The following is a 26,779-nucleotide window of genomic DNA, read 5'->3' as shown; positions in this document are numbered from 1 at the left end:
GTTTATGGTGCACAGCATCTGGATGGGCCCCTGAGCCTTACCCACCCCATCAGTACTGTGTTCCTGCACAGGTTGTAGATGCTGTCACCTCATTTCCTCCTCTCCAGGCTCCAATATCTCCTTTTTCACCAAACTCCTGGACTGTGCCTGCTCAGTGCCCTCCCAAAGCCCTGATTTTGGAGCAGGGAGAAGGGAGAGGAAATGCCATTGTCATCTGTTGGGTGCTGTGGTGGGAGGCTCCTTGGTGCTAAAATCTAGGTTTTGTTAAAACAAAAAGTGTCAAGTGGCAGCGCTGAGCAGACGCACAACCACACGAGCGAATCTGGTCGATTGTAGCCTGGTAATTTCCTGTAAGGAGCTTACTGGATTAGAGCAAAAGCTTGGTTTGTCAGCAACACCACCTGACTGTAATATTTATTGAGCAGTATTATCTGTTTTAAATATTAGTCCACTTCTGCCCCATTCATGCCTTCATTCTCGAGGTAAGAGGGGCTTTTTTAGTTCAGTGTTTTACAAAGCCGTGTAATGGAGAGGACACTCAGCTGTTTTTTTGGGCCTCTGAGCAGGCAGTTTTAGTAGCTGAAGCACTTCCAGATTTACCTCGATGTGCTTTTGTCACCATAATCCCTTCTCCATGTCAAGACTGATTTGCTTTCCTAGCCAAGGCTCACATCGTGCGTTTTTGCCGTTCCATTCCTCCTCCTCTTTTTTTGTTTGTTTGTTTATTAATAACAAATTGGGAAGATGTTGGTAAACCAGTCAGGTGCCTGCTTATTGGCTGGAGTCTGCGCTACGCTCATTGCCCTGGCTTTAGCCTATTACTTGTATTGGTAAGTTGGAGTTTCGTACTGCGACTGTGCTGGTGGTGGCTTGTCCTTTGAAATGCTTCCTTGGGGCGAGCTGGAGAGTGGTGATCCTTTTTGAGGTGCTCTGGAAGGCTGATGTGTACTTACTAACGTGTGGCTGGTGTAGATACCTTCCCTGAATTGCTCTGGTGCCCTTGTTACTTGTTTGGGACTCGATTTTGTTGCTGTTTGAACTTTTGCATGTTTTTATTCAGCTGAGAGCAGTGGCTAAGGATGCCACTTGGGCAAGATGGTGATCGTGTATTTCCATTTTTTCCTGCAAGCCCTTATAGATTTCTTTCACTCTGACTTTGTGCTCTTCTCATAGGTGTCTCTCAGCACGTAACACGGAAATTAGGCTGACAGGCTCACCATGTATTAGGGTGTTTGTGAGACACTCATGTCTTCAGCGTGGAAAAGGGATGTTTCAGGCAGGTGAAAATTACGATTCTACCCCTTGGGGGTGAGCTGGGCCTGGGAGGGTGGTGACTGGCAGCAGCAGAGCCGGGAGACCCCACGTGCCTGGGTGTTTTGACTGGGTTTGGGAAGGGTAGAAGCAGGGCAGGGCTGCCCTATGTTTCTGGGCTGGCCTTGTTTCTCTGTGTCTCCACATATGTCCAAGACTTTCAGCCGAAAGAAATCTTGAAACTTTTTAGAGCCGTGTCTGAGGCAAACAGCGACTTTTAGAAACCGAAGTGCGATCTGTTGACTGGTTTTAGTGAAAAAATACACATCACTTCAACTGTAAAAGGAAAAGCTTGGAGTTGGAATTAATATGGCTGTGGCTGGAAAACTTTCCAAGGGGTGTGGCATTGCTGTGAACAAGTTTCCAGCCTGACACATGAATTTATTTGTTTGTTTGTTTTATAAGTTGTTTAAAAAACGAAAGAAATAAAAATCTGTGTTGGATCATCATGGTTTTGTTTTGCCAAGTATTTCCTCCAGGCAGTTATGCCTGTACTGTTTACAAACCTACGATCCTCTCTGCATATGTGTATGCACACACTTGTAATATTAATGAGTTTATTTACATTTAAGCTTTATAGTGTATCTCTGCAGAGACGTAAACTCTCAGCTATACAGTGTGGCAGCTCAAATTAAAATGTGTGTGATTAATAGCCTCTGTAGTCATCAAAGTGTTCCAAGAAAACAGGCATATGTGACTTCACAGTTTTAATGTTAAAAATCAGGAAATCTAGAGCTTAAAGACATTTACAGCTGTCTTGCTAAATATTCTTTTTGACAGAAGAAAGTACATGTAGTAGATATATACATGAACACGGTGTAGTTTTAAATTCATTCTTCATGTCCTAGCTCAATATTGGGGTGTGATGTGTGCATCTGGTATCGGTTAGATTTTGTACTGATGCAAATACAAATTTGTGTGCATTATGCATAGAGCATAACATGCACACATCTCTTGTAATTCTTTTTTTCCCCTTATTCTGTTCACTCTTAAAATTCTTGACTTGAATCCAGGTCAAATCTGGTTTGCAGGAGAGCTTACAATTCTGCACACAGCAGGAATTAGCTGGTATTAGGTCAGATCCTCTTCTTCGGCAACCTCAAGGTTCAGGAGAAAATTAATTATGTCACCTGCTTGTTTGTGAAACGAGAGCTCATTCAAACCTCTTTGATTAGATATAGATGAGACTTAATGTGAGTACCTCAGAGTGCTTTTTTGGCTTTGTTGGTTTGGGTATTTTTAACTCTTTAGTTTGTCGTTGCTTGAAGAAAGCTGACTTTGATAAATATTTTAGTTTATTAATTTTTTAGCACAAGCCTGCCCTGTAGGAAGTAACTAGAAAGACTAATTATTTCCTTTTTCATCTTAAATATGTTAGTTTGGCTGCTGCAATTCCCTTAGAATATTCTCAGACAGAGCTGGGGTGATTAAGATCAGAGATCACCAGTTCAGCAGGGAATCAACTTTGCATATTGAGAGATTAACTCGGGGTTGGTTTTTTTTCTGTAATTCCATCTGATCTTTTGCTTCTCCTGGGTTGGAGCACCCTCATTATCTTGCTGGACCTGACGTATTTTCTTCACTTTCTGGGCCAAATTTAGTTTGTACTCTCTAAGGAATTAATCTAAGGAAGTGAAGATTCTTTGTTCCTCTGGGACTTGTGGCATCCTCCAGGCCTGATGCTTGCTGTGTTTCTGATGCAATATCACCCCAAGCCTTGGAAATCAGCATGTCCCTTCCACTTCCCCCTGCCCCCCCCCCCCCCCCCCCCCCCAAAAAAAAAAAAAAAAAACAAAACAACCCCACAACCAAAAAACCAGAAAGAGAAAGATAAATAGGCATTTCTTAGATATGTGAAGGCTGGTGCTCAGGCAGCAATGAAGGGGTGAGGGACCACCACAGTCTTAAAGTTACAGGCAGCTGTATAGAGAATAACCCAGAGGGTTCCCCCATTACCCAGCCACATCTCCTCACGTAGGCTTGTTCTGATAGCAGGTGTGAATCCTCCCAGGTACACTCAGCAATCCAGTAGTGCAAAGCCAAAGTACACAGAAATTGTAAGAGCACGAGACATCAAATTTTCTTCTTTGCGCAGTCGTTGCTGCTCCGTAGAGTTTGTTTGGTTAAATTCTCATCACAACATGAGACTCTTAAAAGAATTGTCCATTTTCACCAATCAACAAATCTCTTAGCCCATAAATAATGGATTTATCACTCTGTGTAGGCTTGTCATCACTTAATACATGGGATAAACTCATAAGAATCCTCTGCACTTTCTTTGGTGGGTTTTAATTGACCATTTCCAAGCTACAAAATATTTGAAACAAATGCTTTTCCTTTCTTTTTCCCCTGCTGCCGAATCTGCCTTCTGTTTCAGCTTCTGGCCATCAAAGGAGCCTGGAATACTAACATGTATTTAGTGTGATTAATTGGTGTACTTTGTATTAGAAGTGAAGGTAATTTGACACTGATTTTACCTCTTCCTAGAGTTGCCTTGTGGCTTGAGTGATGTGCCCAAATGCCTGAACTGGCCGTAAATGCTTTGATTTCATTAACGTGCCTTAAGAGCACAATAGTTCAGATCACGTTTTGGCTACTGTTGTATTTTGTGCTGCAATAGTTTAGCATTTTTTGAGGGGGGAGACCTGTGCTAGACATAGAGTTTTAATGAACTACATAATTTCACTGCCCCATGTATTTTATTTGCTTATTGACTGTAACGGTGCTTTGCTCTCTCTGTTTCAAGTGTTTGAAGCAATAGTTCAGCACATGATCTCTAATGATGTCTATCTTCACTTGGATTTTATTAGCAATTCCCATAGTTGTGGTTTTGGACTGAATGTATTGTCTGTTATTTCACTCACAATAACCTGGAGGTTCCTAATTTGTACGTGCTGGGGGATGATTCACAATGGGGCCAGGCTGTTTCCATGGGAAGGCCCTGGGAATGGTTTGGTGCTTTGGGAAGTGCGGTGTAAACTCTAAACTGGTCAAACATGAGCACTGAGCCCTGTTCCTGTCATATGAGGACTTGGTTTGTGTTATCTGTGGATAATGTGCCCATAATCTAGTGGGCTGTGCTTGAAATACCACCATGCTTGTGTAAAAGCCACTGTGTGCTCTGCTGCTTTATTCAGGCAGCTTAAAGCAAAGCACTGAGATGATAGGTGTCCTACATTGACTGAGTAGTTGTCTCTGAGATAAGTGCCTGGAGATTAAAACAGCCTGTGTCTTCCTAGCACACCCGTAGCACCAAACCACGCAATTTGAGGAGCATAGAGTATTCATCTAAATCAGGAGTTTGCAGAGAAGTTGGAGCTTTGATCAGTGTTTTCAGTGTGGGTTTCAGGGGGGTTGTTTCTGTGCTGTGGCTGCTGCTTGTGGAAAATACGGAAACCTTGACTATCTAAAAGCTCGTTACCCAAAGAATTTTGTGACCGTGCCCACGTGCCTAAACCATGAGTTTGTCTGGGCTAGCATAGCATTGCTGTGTCTTTAAATGTGATGAGCTGAAGAGGTTGAGCTTGGCAGATTTTTCAGCCTGCTTTGCTATGGGTATAAAACTTAGTGTTGTCCTGCTCAAATACATTTATCTGTCTCTCTCGCCTCACTGGTCTGTTTTGAACCCATTGAGGAATTTCCAGACACACTTGGCTGGTGAATGTCTATGAGGGTGTCTCCAAAATAACTGGAATACCCCATGTTTCATGGAAGTAGCCAGGGAGAGGAGAAAGAGGGATGCTAAGAGCCTGTTATGACAAAGTTGGATGTTCTTTGCTACCCGTGTCTCTTCATGGATGTGAGCATTGTCAACACTAAAATCCAAGTTCATAAGGAACCAGGCTTTTGGAACTACACGCTAAATTCCTTTCTTTGGCAGGCAGCTGTCTAAGCTGCTTAAGCTCCTCTCTGCAACCAGAGCAATTGTTATCCAGGAAGTAAACAGAGATTCCTGTATGTGGGTCCAAGTTGGAGCTTAGATAAAACATGAGTATTAGAGGCTGGAGGAAAGACTGGAAGAGCAGCTGTCAATACTGCACAGGCTGTTTTTTACTTTTGAACACAAACCGAGTTGACCTCAGGGACTTGGCTGATCCTGCTCCATGCAGTGGTTGCTCTGCCACAGACCTCTGGTCCGGAGAGGCAGCAGTTCCTATTCCCCTGAAGATGTGCAACAGCACAGTTCCCCAGGCACTTGGTCCCCCATGGCTGATTTGGTTTCCCTTTGCAAACAAATGATGTCAGACTTTGTAGGAAGTAACTAGAAAGACTAATTATTTCCTTTTTCATCTTAAATATGATGTGAGAGAGATGTGATTTAGCACTCTGAAATTTGGAAGACACTGTGAGAGAGACCCATCATTTCAATGCTAGCAAAGAGATTAAGAGGAGCAAAACAAATGTTGTAAGTAATACTTAAACTTAGATTTCTCTTAAGAAGGATGAAGGTGTTTCAAGTCACATCTTAGATTTAGCTGGTAGAGTTAAAAATGAATCTGTGGCTGAGTTACCTGGTAGAGTGTGTCTGTAGTGCAGCTGTGATGTGATTAGTTTTAAAGGAGGGGTGAAATGCTTCTTGTAAGAGTAGCCATGACAGCATAAAGCTCACTGCAGGCTGCAAAAAACACCTGGGAAGTGGAGTGAAAACTCAGTTTGGACTTAATTATTATTGTTTCATGTGCAATGTCTGCCTTCCACTGAAATGGCATTTCAAGGTGAGAGGTCTCAGGATAGCTTCACGTGGTCAAATAAGTGATCAGCATCTTTCTGTCTATGGAGATTGTCATTTTTGGCTTGTCATTAAAAAAAAATACATAGAATATAGTTGGGTGTGTGTATCATTTGAGTGTGAGGCAGCTTTCAGCCGGGCTCATTTCAGAAACAGGTTGGTTTGCTCAGGGCTTTTTCCAATTGGGTTTTGAAAATGTGGAAGGATGGCATTTCCTCAGCCTCTTTGCAGCTGCACTCAACTTCCTGCAGTGCTGAACCACTGCTCCTGTGTTGTTAATATAGCTGGCAATAATATAAATTGGTGTCATCTTTTAATAAGATGCTAATTAGTCTGTGTCCAAAAGTGAGCAATGGGTCACTTTTTCCAGAGGTGGCTGCTTGGGAGAGGCCAGTTGACAAGGCAAAGCAAACATCGGAAGTTTGGTCGACTTTGAAACTGAAGTAAACCTGGAAGAAGCCTGTGGGTTTTCTTTTTTGGTGGCCTTTTTTGCCTGGAAAGGAGAGACTCAAGCTAATGCAGGTGTCTGTGTTTTGGCCTCATCTGTGTGAAGTGCTGGTTTCTCATCCTGCAGTAGGAGTCTGCCAGGGAAACAGATGCTATCAGCAGCTGGAGTCACTCCCCTTCTCCTGTTTGTCCTATAGTCTGAAATATATATTCATCTGTAATTGTTGAAGATGCTTTCCCTCACATCCCTGCCCTACATGTATTCTGTTTGCTTTCACACAGTCCAATATATTTATAAAACCAGAAACAGAAAGCAAAACTTTTGAGATGTGTAGCAAAGATCATAAAGTGCTCTTAGGAACTGTTATCCAGGGAAGGACTGAGGAGAAAAACTGTATACATGAGAGCAGGTAGGATGACAAAAATGCCATCAGAGTGCTGCTACCAAGAATACATTAACACAGAGGAGAGAGAGAAGCTTTGCAGAGAAAACTAACTAGAAATGATGGTATGAAATGAAAAAGTGGCTTGTAATGTCAGAAAAATTAATGGGTACTTGAGTTCTTGTGAAATTACTGTAAAAATAAAGCTTGCAAAGCATTAGGATACTGTTTTGTATCTTTAAGTTCCGAAATAGCATCAAATGCACTTTGCTAAATAGACCATCTTTCTGCTTGGTGCGTGTATTGCCATGGTGAGGGGAGAATTAAAAACAAATCATTTGTTCTCAAGAGATCACTAATAGAAGCTACACTTCTGAAAATAGATGTTTACGTGGAGAAGGAGACGAAGCAAGGATATTTTAGGTTTACTACCCTCTTGATACATCTGGGAAGTTTTTGGATTAGCTCGTGATTGCTTTGCTCGTCCAGTGGGAGCGGGTCTGGTGGAAGGAAGCTGATGAGCAGGGCAGAGCTGCACCAGGGTGATGTGTGTGTGGATGGATGCAGCTTCCTTCTGTGCCCAGTGGGTTGGAAAACAAAAAGCCCAGTTCAGAGGGTTTTTTCTGGCAATTAGTAAGCTCCTCTTGCCTGACTAAATCCAAGTGTTGTAGTGGTTATGGTTATTAATGTAATACCATGTGTCTGTGGCATGGTAGTACCTAGCATCAGACTGATGTCAGGACACCAGATTGTCACTTTACTCCATGGATTCAGCGGGTAGGGGAGAAAAAAGATGAGGGTTTCTTCTGACATGTAAATAACTCCTGTAGTTGAATGTAGTGAGGGGAGGGAAATAACAAGCTAAATATTCTGGCATGGAGGTGCAGAGTGATGGATGGAAGACTGGTTCATGTTGTGGATTCAGGGGGGAGCATGGTCTGTACTCCTCCTCAGTTTCTCAGCTCTTAAGCTATCTTCATTTATCTACCTGAGCAATTATGAATCAGGTTTGGGCCCCTTGCTCCACAGGGGTGTGGGGAAAAGCTGCTGTTTTGCAGGAGGTTTGGCTCTCCCTGTGCACTCCTTGGATTTAACTTACTGTTGAAGTCAGTAGTGGCAGCCCCTTAGGTCAGGATTTCTGTTCAGCAGTTGTGAGGCTCACTTTGGAAATTGTTCCTCCATCCAGGGGAGTGACTCTGGGGCACACCTGGAGCTGTGCACTCTCATCTTTGGGGAAGCCATCTGGAGACAGGCAACATTTTCTAAAAGATTCTTTTTTACACAATATTTAACTTCTTTAAAGGCATTTTTATGGCTTTCTGGTGTTACAAAGTTTATTGGGGCAATCTAGAAAAAAAGTCCAGTATAATTTACTGTGTCTAATTTATTACATTCCAGTTCATCTGGTTGCTGCATGGCTCTGCTCTGGCCACTTGCTGTCAGTGAAACTCTGTCTTCAGTGAGAGTGGAGGAATTCTGAAATTTTTTACAGCTTGGGAGCTGTACAAAGCAGAGCAGGTGACTCAGGAAAGGGCACTTCAGAAAATCTACTGTAACATTATAAATCCCTGCCTAGAAATACAGAAACGCTAAAGCTAGAAATGCTAAAGTTTCTCCCAGAAATAGTTATATTTTAACCTGTTAGGGGTTGGTTGATTGGTTTGTTTGGGTTTTTTTGACAAAACAAACTTTTTTCACCTAATCAAACTTCAGAATTTGGGACCTAATGAGAGGTTTGATTACAAGATACAAAGCAGGTATTTATCTCAAGTTAGAAATTAGGAGTCAGGGGGATGACATATTATCTAAGCATGTGTCCTGGGTTGCAGTGTATTCTATTACCATCCTCAGGAGCCGTTGAAACCAGGTGGGGCAGTGTTTCCTTGCCTCCTCCCCCCAGACTATCTTTCTGTTAATTGCCCATCATTGTCCTGCCGCCTGACTCAGAGATAACTCCCTCCGGACTATCTCCTGTTAATGAGCCTAATCAACACCTGGCCTCATGACTCGTTACCCCATTGTGAGATGCTCCACCCAGAGGGAGGAACCAAGCATCCCATCGTGGATATAATCTGAGGCTGAACACCAGAGACACTGGCTTCCCACTGGATTTCCAGAGGACAGGAGCTACACAGCCACCACTGGACTTCCTGAGGAAGAGCAGACTGTTTTACTACAGGATCACTGCTTCAGAGGACTGCAGCCACCATTCTACCAGACTGCTACCACCATCCTGCCTAACAGGGTGTCAGGTTGTACCTTGACTCTGTCAGTTTGACAGTGTTTTCTTTTACCTTTTTTTTCCCCCTTTTCTTTAATTTCCATTAAATTGTTATTCTGACTTAGTGCCTCCCACTGGTTTGTTTCCAAACTAGTACATAATTTGGCGCCCAATGTGGGGCTTGCTCTGAGAAAAAGTCAGAATTACAATTTTGTATCAACAGAAATCTATTCACCATGGTGCTCAGCTGGTCTGCATGGGTACTGTATCTTGCTCTCTATATTTTTCCTCACATGGGGAACTACCTGCCTGTTGTATTACTCCTGTTAAAACCAGGGAATGGTATGAGAATTGCTTTATTGGTTTATTATGTCTATAGCATAATAACCTGCGAGGCGATGAATACCATTCGGAATATATACTCAATTTTGTTTGGCTGTCCTAGTCTGGGCTCCTATGTCTGGGACCTCTTCAACAATCACAGCCAGCCCCTGGTGGGAGGAGTAGAGAATGGTTTCTTCCAGCCTTTCAGGCCAGGCACAGCAGTTTTTGAAAAAATTGAGTTCCCTCTGGATGTTAAGGATGGTATAATCTTCTTGTCAGTTCTCTTCTCTTTTTTCTCTATGGCCTGCATTGTGTACACCATGCTTAGAAACAAAACACTACTTAGTGTGGTGCAACGTCTGCTTGAGGAGGAGGTAAAAAGGAGCAAAGCAGCAAATACCATGTCTACACAGACTGTCACACAGAAAGGAGCCAAAAGCAAAGCAACCGCATCCATTTCTACGCAGACCGTCACAGAGGAGAAAGGAACCAAAAGCAAAGCAACCGCATCCATTTCTACGCAGACCGTCACAGAGGAGAAAGGAACCAAGAGCAAAGCAACCGCATCCATTTCCACGCAGACCGTCACAGAGGAGAAAGGAACCAAGAGCAAAGCAACCGCATCCATTTCCACGCAGACCGTCACAGAGGAGAAAGGAACCAAGAGCAAAGCAACCGCATCCATTTCCACGCAGACCGTCACAGAGGAGAAAGGAACCAAGAGCAAAGCAACCGCATCCATTTCCACGCAGACCGTCACAGAGGAGAAAGGAACCAAGAGCAAAGCAACCGCATCCATTTCCACGCAGACCGTCACAGAGGAGAAAGGAACCAAGAGCAAAGCAACCGCATCCATTTCCACGCAGACCGTCACAGAGGAGAAAGGAACCAAGAGCAAAGCAACCGCATCCATTTCCACGCAGACCGTCACAGAGGAGAAAGGAACCAAGAGCAAAGCAACCGCATCCATCTCTACGCAGACTGACACAGAGGAGAAAGGAACCAAACAAAAAGCAACAGTGTCCATCTCTACGCAGACTGACACAGAGGAGAAAGGAACCAAACAAAAAGCAACAGTGTCCATCTCTACGCAGACTGACACAGAGGAGAAAGGAACCAAACAAAAAGCAACAGTGTCCATCTCTATGCAGACTGACACAGAGGAGAAAGGAACCAAACAAAAAGCAACAGTGTCCATCTCTACGCAGACTGACACAGAGGAGAAAGGAACCAAATGTAAAACAACAGCGTCCATGTCTACGCAGACTGACTCAGAGGAGAAAGGAACCAAAAGCACTGCCAGCGTCCGCATGCAAACCATCACTGAACCAGAACAGCCTAAACCGATTGCAGTTGCCCCCGTGCAGAAGAAGAAATCAAAAAGCAAATCAGCCCGCATAGTGACTGACGAGGATGCAGCAGGACCTTCGCACCCAGCAGAAGAGGCAGAGCCAGAGATCATCACTCGGTCGCTATCCCTGGGTGAGCTGCGTGACCTGCGGAGGGAATTCACCCGCCAGACGAACGAGTCTATCCTGACCTGGCTGCTCCGCATCTGGGACGCTGCAGCCAATGACACCATTCTGGACGGAAGTGAGGCCAGGCAACTGGGATCTCTGTCCCGGGATGTGGTCATTGACCAGGGGATCGGGAGAACCCAAGAAACCCTCAGCCTCTGGCGGCGACTGCTTACAAGTGTAAGGGACAGGTACCTTTGTAAAGAAGACCTCCAGGTGCACCAAGGAAAATGGAGCACAATGGAACAAGGTATCCGGTGCCTGAGGGAATTGGCTGTGCTGGAGATCATTTTCTCAGAAGATGAGAGATTTCCTAAGAGCCCAGATGGTGTCCAGTGCACGTCACAGATGTGGTTGAGGTTCGCACGCCTTGGACCAGAGATATACTCCCGTTACCTGGCAACGCTGCAATGGAGGGAAGGCGAGGACAGGGTGGGCGTCTTGGTGAACAAACTGAGGATTTACGAGGACACCGTCACAGCCCCGTTTCGCACCCATGTCTCATCCGTGGAAACAAGTCTTTTGGCTGAGCAAGTCCGGAGCTTGATTGAAGAAGGCCATCAGAAATTGAAAAAGGAACTTAAGGAAGAGATTTACCAGATCTCACCAGAACCAACAAGAGTCTCTGCCATTAGGAGCCGGCGACCCCCAACCAGGGAGAGAGGATACACCCCACGAGGTAACCTCTGGTTTTTCCTTCAGGAACATGGAGAAGACATGAGTAAGTGGGATGGAAAACCCACCTCCTCCTTAGCAGCTCGGGTACGTGAACTAAAAAGAGGGACAACTACCACAAGAAGCGCATCTAGAGTCAACATTGCTCCGGTCTCCTGCACACAGAACTCCAGACGGTACCGGAATGGTAATATGACCGATCCTCTTGAAGGGACCTCAGAAACGTATTCACCGGAAGGGAGCAACATGCAACATGACCAGGAATAGAGGGGCCCTGCCTCTAGCCAGGTAGAGGAAAGGGAGAATCGGGTCTTTTGGACTGTGTGGGTCCGATGGCCTGGCACATCTGACCCACAAAGATACACGGCTTTGGTTGACACCGGTGCTCAATGTACTTTGATGCCATCAAGGTATATGGGAGCAGAACCCATTTCTATTTCTGGGGTGACAGGAGGATCCCAGCAGCTGACTGTACTGGAAGCTGAAGTGAGTTTAACTGGGAACGAGTGGCAGAAACACCCCATCGTGACTGGCCCGGAGGCCCCGTGCATTCTCGGCATAGACTATCTCAGAAATGGATATTTCAAGGACCCAAAAGGACATCGTTGGGCTTTTGGGATAGCTGCTGTGGAGACAGAAGATATCAGACAACTGAGTACATTGCCTGGCCTCTCAGATGACCCCTCTGCCGTGGGACTGCTAAGAGTTGCAGAACAACAGGTGCCAATCGCCACAGCAACAGTGCACCGTCGGCAATACCGCACCAACAGAGACTCTGTGGTTCCCATCCATGAGATGATTCGCAAACTGGAGAGCCAAGGGGTGGTCAGCAAGGCCCATTCACCTTTCAACAGCCCTACATGGCCAGTGCGTAAGTCCAGTGGAGAATGGAGGCTGACGGTGGACTACCGTGGCCTGAATGAGGTCACGCCACCATTGAGCGCCGCTGTGCCGGACATGTTGGAACTTCAGTACGAGCTGGAGTCCAAAGCAGCGAAGTGGTACGCCACTATTGACATTGCCAATGCCTTCTTCTCCATTCCTTTGGCAGCAGAATGCAGGCCCCAGTTTGCTTTTACCTGGAAGGGTGTGCAATACACCTGGAACCGACTGCCCCAGGGGTGGAAGCACAGTCCCACCATTTGCCACGGACTGATCCAGACTGCATTGGAAAAGAGTGAGGCTCCAGAACATCTGCAATACATCGATGACATCATCGTGTGGGGAAACACAGCAAAGGAAGTGTTTGAGAAAGGAGAGAAAATCATCCAGATTCTCCTGGAAGCTGGCTTTGCCATCAAAAGGAGCAAAGTCAAGGGACCTGCCCAAGAGATCCAGTTCCTGGGAGTAAAGTGGCAAGATGGACGACGTCAGATTCCCACCGAGGTCATCAATAAGATCACTGCGATGTCTCCACCGACCAGCAAGAAGGAAACACAAGCTTTCCTAGGTGCCATAGGTTTCTGGAGGATGCACATTCCCGAGTACAGCCAGATCGTGAGCCCTCTCTACCTGGTTACCCGCAAGAAGAATGATTTCCACTGGGGCCCTGAACAGCAGCAAGCCTTCGCCCAGATCAAACAGGAAATTGCTCACGCCGTAGCCCTTGGCCCAGTCAGGACAGGACCAGAGGTGAAGAACGTGCTCTACTCTGCAGCCGGGAACAATGGTCTGTCCTGGAGCCTCTGGCAGAAGGTGCCTGGTGAGACTCGTGGCCGACCACTGGGATTCTGGAGCCGAAGCTACAGAGAGTCTGAAGCCAACTACACTCCCACAGAGAAGGAAATCTTGGCAGCCTATGAAGGAGTCCAGGCTGCCTCAGAGGTAATTGGCACTGAAGCACAGTTGCTTCTGGCACCCCGACTACCGGTGCTGGGGTGGATGTTCAAGGGAAAGGTTCCTTCCACGCATCATGCCACCGACACCACATGGAGCAAGTGGATCGCCCTCATCACACAGCGTGCCCGTATTGGAAACCCGAATCGCCCTGGGATTCTAGAAATTATAACAAACTGGCCTGAAGGTGAGACTTTTGGATTATCCTCTGAAGAAGAGGAAGAGCAAGTGACTCGTGCTGAGGAAGCCCCACCATATAACGAGCTACCGGAGACTGAAAGACGTTATGCCCTCTTCACTGATGGTTCCTGCCGAATTGTAGGCGCTAACCGGAAGTGGAAAGCTGCAGTATGGAGCCCCACACGACGAGTTGCACAAGCTACCGAGGGACAAGGTGGATTGAGTCAGGTTGCAGAGCTTAAAGCCGTCCAGCTGGCTTTGGATATTGCTGAACGAGAGAAGTGGCCGAGGCTCTATCTCTACACTGACTCATGGATGGTAGCTAATGCTCTGTGGGGATGGCTGGATCGCTGGAGAAAGGCCAACTGGCAGCGCAGAGGGAAACCCATCTGGGCCGCTGAGATTTGGCAGGACATCGCCGCCCGAGTAGAGAAGCTGACCGTGAAGGTTCGACACGTGGATGCGCACGTACCCAAGAGTCGGGCTAATGAAGAGCATCGCAACAACGAGCAGGTGGACCGAGCTGCCAAGGTGAAAGTATCACAGGTGGATCTGGACTGGCAGCACAAGGGAGAATTATTCCTAGCTCGTTGGGCCCATGATGCCTCTGGTCATCAGGGGAGAGATGCAACATACCGATGGGCCCGTGACCGAGGGGTGGACCTTTCCATGGACAGCATCTCACAGGTCATCCACAGTTGTGAGACCTGTGCTGCAATCAAACAGGCCAAGCGGGCGAAGCCTCTGTGGTATGGTGGACGATGGTCAAAGTACAGGTATGGTGAAGCCTGGCAAGTTGACTACATCACCCTTCCCCAAACCCGCCAAGGCAAGCACTACGTGTTGACCATGGTTGAAGCAACCACTGGATGGCTGGAGACCTACCCTGTGCCTCATGCTACAGCCCAGAACACCATCTTGGGCCTGGAAAAGCAAGTCCTGTGGAGACATGGCACCCCTGATAGGATCGAGTCAGACAACGGGACTCATTTTAAGAACAGCCTCATCAACACCTGGGCCAGAGAACACGGTATCGAATGGATATATCATACTCCTTATCATGCACCAGCTGCTAGAAAAATTGAACGCTGCAATGGACTACTTAAAACTACCCTAAAGGCACTTGGTGGGGGGACCTTCAAAAATTGGGAAGTGAACTTAGCAAAGGCCACCTGGATAGTCAATACCCGAGGGTCCATCAATCGAGCTGGTCCTGCCGAGTCTGAAGCCTTGCACACAGTGGATGGAGATAGAGTCCCTGTGGTACACCTGAGAGGTATTTTAGGAAAGACTGTTTGGATTAATCCCACCTCAGGCAAAGACAAACCCATCCGTGGGATTGTCTTTGCTCAAGGACCTGGTTGCACTTGGTGGGTAATGCAGAAAGATGGGGAAACCCGTTGTGTACCACAAGGAGACCTAATCTTAGGTGAGAACGGTGTGTAGGTTTCACTGTGTATATATATATATATGCATGTGTGTTTTAGAGTTTAAGAAGGTATTGATTTGGGATAATGTAGATGGTAATAGAATAAGGGGTGGATAATGTCCTGGGTTGCAGTGTATTCTATTACCATCCTCAGGAGCCGTTGAAACCAGGTGGGGCAGTGTTTCCTTGCCTCCTCCCCCCAGACTATCTTTCTGTTAATTGCCCATCATTGTCCTGCCGCCTGACTCAGAGATAACTCCCTCCGGACTATCTTCTGTTAATGAGCCTAATCAACACTTGGCCTCATGACTCGTTACCCCATTGTGAGATGCTCCGCCCAGAGGGAGGAACCAAGCATCCCATCGTGGATATAATCTGAGGCTGAACATCAGAGACACTGGCTTCCCACTGGATTTCCAGAGGACAGGAGCTACACAGCCACCACTGGACTTCCTGAGGAAGAGCAGACTGTTTTACTACAGGATCACTGCTTCAGGGGACTGCAGCCACCATTCTACCAGACTGCTACCACCACCCTGCCTAACAGGGTGTCAGGTTGTACCTTGACTCTGTCAGTTTGACAGTGTTTTCTTTTACCTTTTTTTTCCCCCTTTTCTTTAATTTCCATTAAATTGTTATTCTGACTTAGTGCCTCCCACTGGTTTGTTTCCAAACTAGTACAGCATGTTATGCTTGAACTATTCATTAGTATTTTCCCCACAGTGTTCAATTCATGCTTAAAAAGTGTCACTATCAGTGTCTAGACATAAATCTGACTAAATCCTGTTTTGTGGTGCCAGTTGTAATTGTGGTAGCTTCAGGTTTTTGTATTCATAAAAATGCATTTTCACCTGTGCAGTCAAACTATCTGTCTTAATAACTTCAGAAAGAATGAAAGGCTTTGGAAAGGTATTGAATTACTATGAAAATCCGCTCTGGATAGTATTCTTCTCACTAAAGAGTAACCACAGCCAGAATGTAAGGGAGAAAACAAGACCTAAGTGCCAAGGGAAGTCTGGCTCCTTTAAAATTCGGAGACCTCATTTTCTCCCACCTGCTTTTTATTCAGATTGCAAGAGGCTCTTTCCTTTTTCAGCTCCCAATTGGGTTTTCAACTTTGAATGAACTAGTTGAAATGAAGAAAATACTCACTACACCTGCTAGCTCTATCAAAAGCAGAAGTAATTAAGGCAGAAAGTCTTTCTTTGCAAGAGAAATGGAAAATGCTTACATTTGAGAGGAAAAATGTCAGTATCAGCATTTGCTCCATGGGAAAGGCTGAAAATAATAGAGCTGCTAGATGCAGAATGTGATTTCCTGGTGGTTAAATCTTGGCATGATTTCCAGTCAGGTGGTGCAGAAGTCCTGAGTTCTTCAAAATAATAAAAGTGCCCGGTTTTCAGCTACATGAGAAGAACTTGCAGAGGTAACTTACAGCTCCAACTATTTCTGTGAAATAATGTGTTTGTAAGTTTTGGTCTCAGTCCTCTTTCATCATTTTAAGCAGATAGTTTGTTTCACTTTTTTAATGTCTGGTGTGTTGTGTTGTTTTGTTTTTTAAGCACACTAAAATACTGGGTTGTGCTTTTTGACTGACAATACTGTTGGTTTTGCCCACCTTCATGTCAAGTGAAGGGGGAGGTTACAGCTCTTCCTAGCCTGTCTCAGACCTGGGAATTGTCAGCACCCAGCCTGGTCAGGGTTTCACAATATTCAAGGTGTTAGAGCAGAAATAACAGTAACCTGCATGGGGAGCAAAAGTGGAGAAACCAAGTATGTGTCACGGTTTTAGCGTTTGGGAAGTTAAGCTCAGGGCAGGAGTCTGTTCCGAGCCAGTTAAGAACTAGGAAGAGCTACTTCTTTTTGTCTGTCCTTTTTGAAAAGAGTGTAAAATGTTCATCCTAACTTTCTTACTACTCTCAATCAATTGATCTATGCGTTGACTTAACAGCAAAAATTCAACTGGCAGCAATCACTTTGGTGGGGAGAAAAGAAATTTGATGCTCTTGCCACATTGCCCGTAAAAAAGAAACATTAATGCTTCTGTCCAAATGCAACTTTTATCGCAATTTTGGGGGGTTGCTGATACAGTGTAGCACTTACCTAGGTGTTCAAACTGCAGTGGGATGGAATAAATAATGAGCTGATGTGAGAAGTGCATTGGTTGTGGCCAGCCCAGCCTCGTGGCATTACTTTTCAATCATGAGATCCATGCTCTCCTGGTTTCTGCTTCCCACCCTGTCTCTGATTACAATGCTGGTTTTCTACAGACCATTTCTTACTAAATACCAGCATAACTACTGGGTTAAAATGAAGCTCCTTCAGGCCTACAACTACTATCCTAGAAATTGCTGCACCTCTGCATGTTTTTGTATCTGTGTGTATATTTATATATAAGCAAAGGGATTATCAAATCTGGGGAATCCTGCCCAAATAGTGAGACCTGCCTTTGGCTGAGGGTCATTTTTTGGTGTGTCAGTACAGTGCTGCCTACTGGATGTATAAGACCCCCAGAGCACCCACACTGTGAGCACTAAACCTGGCTAAAATTGGTCATCCCCCTCCATCCTTCTGCTTCCAGGGAGAAACATTGCTTCCTGCTCCCTCACCCACAGTTCCATGAACCCTAAAGCCACATCTGTGTGGTGCTGAGCACAAACTGGTCAGTCATGGCTTAGCTGCAGAGAACACGAGCACCATGAGCAAGTGGACAATCAGCAGGTTCCTCTGGGGATGTGTTTTACATCTGCAACATCCTAAAGCTGTGTGTTGTCATTAGGGAAAGGATTTCCCATGCCTTGGGTATAACCTTGGGAGTAGGAAGCATGCAAAACTGTGGTTATTGGAGATTTGTTGGCTTATTTTCAGGATGAGCATTCAGAACTGCTTAAATGTCTTGTGGTGCTGGTGGCGATTTTGTTCACTACAAGTGCAGCGTTAAATTATGTGTGAGCTGCTGCTGGGCTGTGCATGGAGCTCCAGCTGGGTCCTGGCTCTCCCAAGTATCCGTTCCTTTGTGTACAGGGTTAAAGGGGTGCACTGTGTTTACCAAAGGTGCTCTGCTTGCTTCTCCAGCCAAGATTTTTCACCTGGAATACTGTGTACATTTCTTGTGCCCCCAGCATAAGGAGGATCTGGAGCACCTCCCCTATGGAGACTGGGTGAGAGAGTTGCGGCTGTTCAGCCTGGAGAAGAGAAGGTTGTGTGGAGACTTCAGAGCAGCTTCCAGAATCTGAAGGGGCCTGCAAGGAAGCCACACAGGAGCTGGAGTGACAGGACATGGGGGAATGACTTCAAACTGGAAGAGAGTAGGGTTAGATTAGATGTTAGGAAGAAATTCTTCCGTTTGAGGATGGTGAGACCCTCTGGTTGCCCAGAGAAGCTGTGGCTGCTCCTTCTTAGGAAATGTCCAATGCCAGGGTTGGATGGGGCTTGGAGCAACCTGCTCTGGTGGAAGGTATCCCTGCCTATGGCAGGGGGTGGAATGAGATGAGCTTCAAGGTCCCTGCCAGCCCAAACCATCCTGTGATTCTGTGAAATCCTTTCTGAGATGTTGCTGATGAGTAAACCTGTGTGGGAAAAGCAAGGGAGTGTTTAACAGCAGGAGCATCTCAGTGCTGCTTGGCAGATACTGCATCCCAGTACTGCCCATAATTGGCCTGACTTGAACTCAGGCAGGACACCCTGCAGTGAGATTCCAGGGAGCAGTCAGCAGGACAGAAAATATTTGCCTGTCCTTTAAAGGACTGGAGTGGACCTGCTGGAGTGTGCTGAGTTCTCCAAGAGCTTCTCCCAGCCTGCTTTTGCTCTCAAAGCAAGCTGGAAACTTGACAGTGTTTTTCAGCACTTGGGGTTGACACACAAACTGAACACCAGGTGGGCAGGCAGTGCCTGCAGTGCTGTGCACTGTGATGGAATGGCATTAAATCCACTGTGGCACAAAGCAGGGCTCGTGCACAGGCCTGGGAAGCTGTTGGTTCCAAGCCAGTTAAGAAGAAAAAGGAGAGTATGCTGTGAGGGAAGGATTAGCATCCTGCTTCTCCCTCGAGGGAGTTTTAGCCAAAGTGGCAAAGTGGGGAGGATAGCTGCCACCAAGCAAACAAAAAAGGCCAGGGAGAAGTTTAAAAGTTCCCAAGAGAAGGAACAAGACTGGCAGAAGGTGTTTGACAACCATTTCTGAGTGAGTCATGCTTAGCTGTCTGTCTGGAGCCAGGAAGAAATTGCAAAGCTGAATAATTGTTCCTATTTATTTCTTAAAATATACAGAATATGACAGTGTTCTAGCTCGCGTGTTTCAGTGTAAATGTCTTGCAGTGGGCTGGTATTTTCCCCTGGTTTTAATCCTTTTTTTCTTTGAAATTGCAGTCTTGCTCATCTTCTGCTGCTCCATCCTGCTATGTCTTGCTGTGCTGGTGGGAGCATGGATCCCCCTTGCCCTGGGTCAATGGCTCATGTCTCTGTGCCTCCCGCTAAAGATGAAGCCAAAAGTAATGTGTGTCTGCCTGATTTTGGCTTTCAAAATTAGGCTAATTGTATGATTGCATGCTTTGCAGAACAACATAAGTTACAGGGTGTTTATTTTTCCTCTTGATAGCAAGCAGGTAAAAAACTTGAGCTCAAGGGCTTGCAGTCAGGTAAACCTTGGTGATCAGTAATATTCAAGTTTGGGACAAGGTTTGTTAAGGTTGAGTTCTACAAGAGCTCTCACAAGTATCTGTAAATATGCATACACCCACAAAACCCATTGGAACCTGTGAGAGAAGAGGCAAACTTGCCAAATTTGCAATTATTATCTAATCTGAATTTAAGATGCAATTAAGGTTTTGTAATTATAGTTCTAAGAAAACTTAATTTTGTGTTGCTCATACTGAAACAAAAGCGTGAGACTGCAGACTGAGGGATGACAAATGTGTGTATCCAGGGGAGAAGCAGCACACAAACACCTACAAGCAGTTGTAAGTGACATACTCTAATAGAAGCTATTGTAAGTTTATTAAAACATAAGGCAGTGATTGTCTTCCTGAAAGAAAAAAAGGTTGGGTGCACAACCAAGTGCCGAAGTTGTGGGGTGCCTTCCCTGGAAAGCTCAGTGCAGAACCCTGTGATGTCTTGAGAGTATGGGAGGCTGTTCTGTGGGAGAAGTCATGTCAGCCTGGTTTGGTGAGACTCAGCCTTGACATTGAAGTTGTCTGGGCTGGTTTTTCCCAGGGAACTCGTGACAGAATCTCTCTAGTTTCCCTGTTGTGAACAGAAAATCCTTATGAAGATACCATTATTTTCTTTGTCAATAAAGAGGTGCTCACTGTGAGAGAAATTCTGCAAGGAGTTCTGCTTCCTCGTGGGGGTTGTCTTGCAGCCAGCAGATTTCTGAGCAAGTCAGGGTTCATTTTGGTTATCCAATCCATTTGTTCAAATAGAAGCAATGTTAACTGAGTGTGTATGCTGAGGAGAAATTGAATTTGTGTGCACTTGCTCTCTCTTTTTTCTGTGCCAAGTGTGATAAAAGGAATTGATTGAAATTAAATCCGGAAAACAGCCATTTTAATATTGCTGGTGTTTTCAGCTGTAATATTGCAGCAACAAGTTAGAGAAAATACAATTTCATCCCTAGTGGTGGCATAAGCACAGTGCTCTCTGCAGCTGTTGAGGAGGCTTAGTCATGTCAGTAACATTGCATTTAGGGCAGGGAAGAGGGAAAGCTGCCCCTCAAGTGCAGTGATGTGTAGTATTGAGGGCTGGTTTATTTTCCCTTCTGGTTGCACTGAGTTGTTTGAATGCTTTTCTTTGCTTTGTTATTATATTCTGTGGTCTTCTCTCTACCAAATACAAGTTAAACAACTGGTTATCTTGGTATTTTTTTCTTAGAGCAACTTGGATCTTGAAGATAAGAAGAAAATGTAATAACTTCTCACTACCTCTCATTCTGTATGCTTGTGAAATGATCATGAATGTCAGAGCCATGTGCACAGCTTTTTTTCTCTTTTTTTTTGTTTACCTCCAAAGTATTGGCATCTCATTAGGATGACGAGTCAAATCAAAGGCTTTTTATTTGGTGGAAATAGTCTTATCAAAAATCTCTACAGATACTGAGCCAAACCTATTGACACGAGTGGAAATTTTTGTGGTTTGATCAAGCCCAAAGTAAGGAATATATTTCAGACAGATAGTGGTGATAATCTTTCACTCTTGACCTTTTCTGGAAACTGGCTGTGGTACTGTTTCAAGGCCAAGATGGACAAAATTTTGAGGAATGAGTTTTCATCTGATTTCATGATGGTGACTCAGTAACATTTTTTTCTTTTTGAGCTCTTATTCCTAGTTCTTACAACTCAGAAACAAATTTTTATCTGTGACCTCAGTTTAGCTTAAGGTTCTTTTCCATACTCTTCAGTTTTAAAAATTCATGACAAGCAGGATTTTTAATGAACTCTGAACCAGCCTTGCATCTCACTGAGGCACGTTCAAGGAAATTAGACCTATTTTGTGTGAGAAAGGAAGATAATCTTTCTGTCGTGCTTAGGTTTAAAAGGCTGGGTCTGTAGTAGACAGTTTGTAATGCTGTGTGGGATGCAATTGAGTGGCTGTCTATTTTTACAGCTTATCTGGAGAATCCCTAGTACAGACTGTTCAAATGGATACCAAAACTGTTGTTATGCCTTACTTGCTTATTCTCTCTACTGACTCACTGCTGTTGGTCTAAGCTCTGTCTTCCAGCCTACTTAGACACCTGTGGTTGCCACTGGTGGCTCTAAAATAAGCGAGGCCTGAGTGGAGATTGCTTTTAGGGGTGCCGTGGCAGAGTGGGCAGGAGTCTTGGGATGCTTTTCTAAAGTCTGGGGCAAAGCCCTGGGTAAAGCCTCTCTCCATTGGTTTTGTGTGGCTTCTGCATGATGGGGGACAGGCTCCCAAATTCCTCATCCCAGAAAGAGACGTAGTACAGTGCAGGAGTGGGAGTCCATCAATGACCTGCTGTCTTCCTGAACATTTTCCTGTTGTCGGGGTTGTTTGCTATGAATATATCATTTCGCTTTTAAAAGCTGGATAGCCACTGCACTTTTGTCTTTCAGCTAGAAGAGCATGTGCATTCTGCAAGGGAAAATTATTTCTTGGCAGTAACTGATTACTTCTAAGCATTGGTCATAAGGTGATCAACATATTTTTGTGTGGTATGGCCCAGAAATGTCCAGGAGAGTAACCTGCTACCCCTGTGGCAATGTGGTATTTCTGAAGGATGCTAAAATAACAAGACTGGGAGCTGTACTTTTATTTATCTGCCAAAGAAGTATAGGCAGGGCTATTGGAAGCTTTCCTTCATACCTCTGCCTTGACTTTTGGGTAGCTGCTTAGTAATCTTGGGATTTCTGATCTCAGAAGGAGAGGTGAGGGAATAGACACTTATGCTAGTGATTTTCATGCTTTTGAAAGAGAAATAGCCTGGGTTGGGTCATCAGAGAGGTTTGGAGGGTAGAAAGTACACTGAGAAAAGAGCCATTTTCTTCAGCTCCTGGTTTCTGCTGCTTTTATCTGTCCCCGTACTCATGAAGCAGCTCATGGAATAGGTCAATCTCACTTTTGAATAAAAAAGGTTTTATTTTCCTTGTGTGTTTTTGATGAGCAGAGTTTGTAAAATTCTGAAAAATTATCAGGAAACTCTTGATGGGCAGCAAAATGCATTTTATGTACTGCTGCTGACTTGCAACATCATTAACCCTTCTTCACAGACAGGGTTTGCCAAGTTTATATGGACATCAAGGAGGCTTAAAAAGCTTCCTCTGAAAAATACAATATTTTAGAATGTTGTGGTGAAAGGTAAAATTCAGTGATCTAAAAGTTTCGCTCATTTCTCAAATAGCAAAAGTAGGTAAAATACCAGGTTTCAGGGTGGGGGCAAGATGTTCAAGGCAAAAGATGTCTGTAATTAGTTTCATAGGTGGAGGTGAATATGGCACAGTAGAGATGGCAAAAGCACGTTCAGAAAAACTGAAGGCAAAGGTCTAGAGAGGTAAGTACTGCCTGCCACAGTTTTTGTTGTTCTTAAGCTCATTAATTCTGACTGGGTTGGAATATTAGGATTAGTGGACCAATTTCTAACTTCATGCTCATATTCATGCAAACATCATGAACTTCAGAAAGATTGCACACACATGACAGCAATAAATTAATTAAAATCTGGAGTTCAAACTGAATATACTGTATTATAGAATGATTAATGGCTTAATTTTTAATGTTGAGGTCATAAATAGCTATGTTTCATGAAATGCTGTAATGTGCTTGTCCATTTGGGGTTTTTTAAACCTGATTTCTTAATGAAATGGGGCTGATGCAATCACACTTCTGTCATTCTACCTTCTAATGGCCTTTGAACTTGGTGGCACATTCCAGTGACATTTGGCAGAGGTAGAAGTCTCCAGGAAATTTAATCATTAGGACTTCCATGAATGTAGAAAGCTGGGTAAAGGAGAAGGGTTGTATTCTGACTTCTACTGAGAGGCACATAGTTACCTTTTGGAAACCAGAGAATCCATGTGAGTGTGGGGCCTCATGACACAACTCTGTTCCCAAGTCCAGGACAGACCCACTGGCCAAGGCTGAGCCCATCAGAGATGGTGGTAGCACCTCTGGGATAATGCACTGAAGAAGGAAGGTGGGAAAGAACTGCACAGCAGCAATTGTAGCCAGAGAGAGGAGGGAGAATATGTGGGAGAAGCCCTGGGGACTCCAAGGTCAGTGTAGAAGAAGGGGGAGGAGGTGCTCCTGGCACTGGAGCAGAGATTCCCCTACAGACCCTGTAGGCAGCTGTGCTCCTGCAGCCCATGGAGGTCCATGGGGATGCAGAGATCCATCTGCAGCCTCTGGAGGAGCCCACGTGAGAGCCTGAAGAAGGCTGTGACCCTCTGGGAAGCCCAGGCTGGAGCAGGTTTGCTGGCAGGACCCTGCAAGGGACCCACTCTGGAGCAGCATGTTCCTGAAGGATTTCACCCCATGGAATGGAACCAGGCTGGAGCAACTGGTGAAAAACTCACTTTGGAGAAGTTCATGGAGGACTGTCTCTTGTGGGAGGGACTCCCTGTGGCAGCGGGGAAGGGTGTGAGAAGCTCTCTCTGAAGAAGAAGGAGCAGAGATGAGTGATGGACTCACATCACAGCCCCATTCCCTGTCCCTCTGCACTGCTGGGCAGGAGGAAATACTGAAAATCAGGAAGTTGAGCCCAAGAAAAAAGGGAGGGGTTAGGGGGGAAGGTGATTTAAGATTTGGTTTTATTTCTCATTCCCCTGGTCTGCTTTGATTAGTAATAAATTGAGCTGATTTCCCCACATGGAGTCTGTTCTGCCCGTGATTGGTGAGTGGTCTCTCCCTGTCCTGTCCTTACCCTCACCTCACCCACAAGCCTTTTGTTGTGTTTTCTCTTCCCTGTCCAGGTGAGGAGGGGAGTGATAGAGTTGCCTTGGTAGGCACCAGTCCTCCAGCCAGGGTCAGCCCACCACACCAAGACATTTGTCTCCTTGCCCTTTTCTTGAGAGGCATAGAAATAAGGGAGGGAGCCCTGAAGGATGCAAAGAATTTAGGAACTTTTTCATCAGAGCAGATAAAGGATCAAAACCAGGCTGGATGGGGCTCTGAGCAACCTGGTCTAGTGGGAGGTGTCCCTGGCTGTGGTGTGGAGGTTGGAAGTAGGTGATACTTAAGGTTTCTTCCAACCCAGAGCATTCTATGATCCTGTGTTCAACACTGTGGGGAGAGGTCTCTGACTACAGAAGTCCAACAGCCCTGAAAGGTGAGGTTCTAAAAGGCAGTGAAAGTCCTCTTTGGTTTGAGCTGGGTTTTACCCTGGCGCTGTCTGGCAACGTGGCTGTGAAAAGCAGGCCCTTGGTGAGGATGTGAAAGCAGAGGGAGTACTAAAATTCCCTACAGTTCTCAGTGTGGCTGTATAGGAGGAAATGAAGGTTTTGTGGTGAAAGGTCAGGGCTGTGAAGTTACAAAGTGTTTTAGAAAAACGAGCAAAAACAAGAGTTTGCCAGCAGGTCTTTAAAAATGCAGATGATATGGGTAGACTTTAAAAAAAAGAAAAATGTAATAGTGCTGAGACTTGCTGTTGTAGACTAGGACAGATGTTTACTTCTTAGATACTTCACTAAGCTGATCTTAACACATATGTCAAATGCAGAAGTGGTGCTTTTCCTTGTTTCAGCAAATACTGATTTCCCTATCCTTCCCCCACCCTGACCATGGGATACAACAGAACAGCTGCTGACCACCTTTTTTTGCCTGTTGCCCTATCCCTGGTTTGCCTGGCAGTCCTACATGGGCAGGAATGCAGAAAATTAAAGAATTCCAGGATTAAGGTTAACTTCTAATTATCTTAAAAGTCAAATACAATTAAGTGAGGAATTGTCAAAACAGAGACTGGAAAGTTCTGTATCCAGCGGTGAAACTAGAAGAATCAGACAACAGCAACAGGATGAGAGGAAGTGGTCTCAAGCTGTGCCAGGAAGGCTCAGATTGGACATCAGGAGGAATTTCTTAATGGAAGGTGTTGTTAAGCATTGAAGCTGCCTGGGGAAATGGTGCAGTTACCATTCCTGGAGGTGTTCAAGAAGTGACTGGACTGGGGGGCTTTTCCAACCTTAGTGATTCTATGGTGCCCAGCATGTGGGGCTGGATGCCAGTGCAAGAGTGATAAATCTTGTTTGCCGTGTGCAACAAAGCTGGAGAAACCATCATGCTGCAGTGTAGCGTCCTTTGGGGTCTGTAAAACAGCAATGTCCTTAATGTAAGGGAGAAATACCAGAGTGCCATGGACATCCTCAAAGCCAAGAGGCTGTGGAAGTGGAGCCAAACCACTTTATTTCAGGATAGATAATACCTGATATTCCTGTTTCTGCTTGTGGCATTTGCATGTCCTTTGTGCCCCTGTCTGAAAGGGGCCAAGCTGTGCATCGAAAGGCTCTAAGTGCTGGTGTGATGACTGCGACAGACAGAATCATGATGGAAAAGCTTCCAAGATCCTCAAGTCCAGCCTTTGAATGGTTTGACACTAGACAGTCATCAGCAAAGCTGCTTGCACGTGGCTGTGCAGAGGGCAAGCAAGAACTCAAGAAATAGCTTGGGGGAGTGGAGGCAATTGTTCTTTCCTTGTTTGTTTGAACTGGCTTTTGAAATACACCAGATGAAGAGAATGACTCTGGTCTTGAAGTGAAGAACTTGGGTGTTTAATGCTTGGTAGTGTTTATTAGAGCATGCCAGTGGAAAAGACAAACAAGCCCAGTGCTAGGGAGTCACTGGATGCCACGGCTGCCTCCCACATGGCACTGTGTGAACACTGGTGTGGTGTTCTGGCTGTGTGAGACAACTGGAGCCTTTTGGGGAGGGAAGAGGAAGGAGAGCTCCACTTGTTCCTTTTCAAACAGAAGTCTCTGCTTCCCAACAGCTGTTCTTAAAGTAATTCATTAATGGAAGAAATGTTTCTTTCATCCTTACAGGAAAACACTGAGAGAATTTAGATTATTTATCATAAGCTCCAACACTATTCATCTTGCTTTGCTTTGCTTTCTGTGGTAGGCACAATACTGGCTGTGTTCAACCAGGCTCTTTTTTTTTGCCTCTCTAATGTGAAGTGGGTAGGTTACTAATGATGCAAATGGATGTTAATTGTGCAAAAACTAGACACTCTGTGCCTTGAAAAGCAGTACCTGATTGGTAGAAGAGAGGATAGAAAACAAGCTTTCA

The 26,779-nt window shown here is 45.2% G+C and overlaps 1 protein-coding gene across 4 annotated transcripts in view; it reads left to right on the top strand.

The window, feature by feature from the left end:
- The window catches only part of AGPAT3 (1-acylglycerol-3-phosphate O-acyltransferase 3), a 96,569-nt gene that overhangs the window by 48,666 nt on the left and 21,124 nt on the right, over positions 1–26,779 (top strand). Inside the window, exon 1 of one of the 4 annotated variants that reach the window (XM_048290000.1) lies at positions 643–830. The exons of the other annotated variants lie outside the window; for them this stretch is intronic. The gene's annotated coding sequence lies outside the window, so the exon portion shown is untranslated. Of the gene's footprint in view, positions 1–642; positions 831–26,779 lie in introns of those variants that run through there. 4 annotated transcript variants of the gene reach the window in all.

The sequence above is a fragment of the Corvus hawaiiensis genome, chromosome 2 (assembly GCF_020740725.1).
Source record: "Corvus hawaiiensis isolate bCorHaw1 chromosome 2, bCorHaw1.pri.cur, whole genome shotgun sequence".
NCBI classification, from domain to species: Eukaryota; Metazoa; Chordata; class Aves; order Passeriformes; family Corvidae; genus Corvus; species Corvus hawaiiensis.
The sequence above is the reverse complement of the archived record's forward strand: the minus strand, read 5'-3'. Positions and strand labels throughout refer to the sequence as shown.